The following is a 2,715-nucleotide window of genomic DNA, read 5'->3' as shown; positions in this document are numbered from 1 at the left end:
CAGGCTGGTCTGCTCGTCCTTTCAAGTGGAAATTTACCATCTCTGGAGATCTGGATATGGTTCAGGCTTTGAAACTTTCTCTTGAAATACCAAAGCTAATGGAAGAAATAATGAAGTAGAAGAGTTGAACAGATTTCAAAGGATCACTAGAGAAGACAAAGTAAAATATTATAATCATGGAGCGAAGTTGCCACATGTTTTGGGGGGATTCAGTTCAACCCATGACAATGGGTTACAGGCTTCCCACAAAGTCAGTTCTCTTGGAACTATAGCCCAAGAGAGAATTTTGGATCTCAGAAACCAGGGAGACCAACAATTATTGTGCAGTGGTGTGTGTGTGTGTGGCAGTTGTTTGAACAATATGGATGGGTATCAGTCTGAGAGGTGGGATATAGTGGTTTGCTATATCAGCCGGAGGATGGATTAGAAGAGATCTTTTATGTCCTTCTCTTGCTTCTCCACACTGACTCTCAGGTGTTTGTGGCACACCATCAGGGCAGCCCAATAGGTCTGCTGCTGTGAGAGCTGGTGGAAATACATGCAGGATGCTCAGCTACACTTATATTCACTGCTCCTCTCAGGGCTGGTAGATTCCCACCATGAAAGCTTCTCCTTACAGCAATTCCTCTATCAAAAAGTTCAAAAGTAAATCCTTGATCAGAGACAAATGGAGTGGAGGATCAGTTGGGTTAAGTGGTGTCTGGGGCTCTACACCTGGCTTCATACATGCCACTCTTCTTTAGGTCACCAGGGGTGCACTAGGGCATGAACATCCCCAAGAATTCATGGAGCTCTTCAAGGAATGCTGGGCCTACAGATCCTTAAAGGAGACAAGGACTCTTCTCCAGAGCTGACAAAACCTTCCCCTAGAGCTTGCACTCTGACTTTGGACTTCTAGCCTCCTAAACTGTGAGCAGGAGTCCCAGGGTGGAGCTGTGGGTTAATGCACTGGACTGCAAAGTTGGTTTGAACCACAGGTCAGCAGTTAAAGCTCCCCAGCCACTCCTCAGAAAACCTATACAAGATCGTTATGGGTTGGTACCAACTCGATAGCTCTTAACAACAAGAACATACTGTGAGTGAGTCATTTTCTGTTAGTTGAAGGCATCTACTTGTAGTATTGCTGTTACAGCAACCATAGGTCACTAAGATCATCATCCTGTTAGGAATCAGAAGTGTCTCTATCCATACTTCTTCTTTCTGAGTCTCACACCATAAAGTGATGGGGTGGATTAGATCAGGATCACAAATTCAACTGCCTGGTGGAGTTAGATTAATTATAATATTGAATGGAACTGGGCAAGTGTAGACGATAGGGAATGGTGGGACCTGGGGTGAATTGGAGTGTGTGAATGCATACTTTATCTGTTCAGGCAAGTGATAACCCTGGAGAAATGAAGCAACACAATCACAAAGTCAGAAAGTCACATTTGATGTAAAATTTCCTCATTTAGAACATCTGAGGGTTTCATTTAATTGGGCCTGCCAGTTTGGCATTCCTGGTTATATAAGTCCTGAAAGTTGTTTTTTTATTTTGTTTTGTTTTCAGATTTGACATGTCAGAAGTCTTTAGAGTCTACAATAATTCCCCTGAGTAAGTTGCCTGCTTCAGAACTTTCTCAAAAATGGAAAAGAGGCCCATTTGGCATGAGTTGGTGTTAACAAGCCCACACTGAAGCCTTGTCCGGGTTTCACCCTGTCAGTCTAGGAGTCCGTTTAATCCCCGTTTAGAAAATCAGAACATGTGCCCATCTCCATTCAGGCAGGCTCTCGCCCATTCGTAAGAATTCCTCAAAGATTCCAAACACTGATGGGGTCTTGCAACATAACCAAAGCAGCCCTGACTGATGTTAGTATTAAAAACAATTTTTAAATAAACCTCACCGTTGTCAATGCTTTATTTTTCCCAGCATTCTTTTCTCATTGTTGTTGTTGTTGTTAAGTGTCATCGAGTCTGTAGCGACCCTTTATAGGGTTTCTAAGGAGCAGCTGTTGAGCTTGAACCATCGACCTTGCAGTTCAAATGGCTTAACCCACAGCGCCACACCAGGACTCTATTATGTTTTTATTGTGTTAAAATGCACATAACATCTAGTGAGTCTTTTTTTTTTTTAAAGGTTTTTATTGTGGATTGAGTGAAAGTTTACAGGACAGATCATCAGTTTTACATTCAACAAATCATACACCTTGTATCATTACAATGATTATAATCCCCTCCATGCACCCACCATTAGTTAACAGGATTACAGTATTTCTCTAGATTTACTTTAGCACTTCTTTTTGAAAAACACTCAGGCATGTATAATAATTTACACCACCAAAGTGCACATTCTGCAAGTCTGCCTCCTGGCTGCCAGCTCTTAGTCCCTTCCTTTCCATTAATCTAGAGTCCTCAGCTGCTCCCCTCTCCATATCCCCAGCTTTGCTTCCATCTCTGGTGTCGCTGCTTCTCTGGATAAGGTCTTGCATCCCGCTTGTGCTCTTCTCCCTTGATGACTCTATGGTCCTTTGTTTCTGGACTGTAAGATTAACTTCTCCACCATTTTTGTTACACAACTTCTACCTTTACAATTGTGACAGTCGTAGTCATGATAAGAATTACTCACAATGTGGATAGGTCTCTTGTGATACAATGGTGAATAATTGGTATCAGGACTGATTGTGAGAGTTGGAAATATAAAGGTAGACGTTTTGTAGCAAGGAGGGGAGTGATTA

At 42.2% G+C, this 2,715-nt stretch overlaps 1 pseudogene; it reads left to right on the top strand.

Moving 5' to 3' along the window:
* LOC102823358 overlaps positions 1-2,715 on the top strand; it is a 5,572-nt pseudogene that overhangs the window by 1,670 nt on the left and 1,187 nt on the right.

This window comes from Chrysochloris asiatica, unplaced genomic scaffold (genome assembly GCF_000296735.1).
Source record: "Chrysochloris asiatica unplaced genomic scaffold, ChrAsi1.0 scaffold00101, whole genome shotgun sequence".
Classification (NCBI taxonomy): Eukaryota; Metazoa; Chordata; class Mammalia; order Afrosoricida; family Chrysochloridae; genus Chrysochloris; species Chrysochloris asiatica.
The sequence above is the reverse complement of the archived record's forward strand: the minus strand, read 5'-3'. Positions and strand labels throughout refer to the sequence as shown.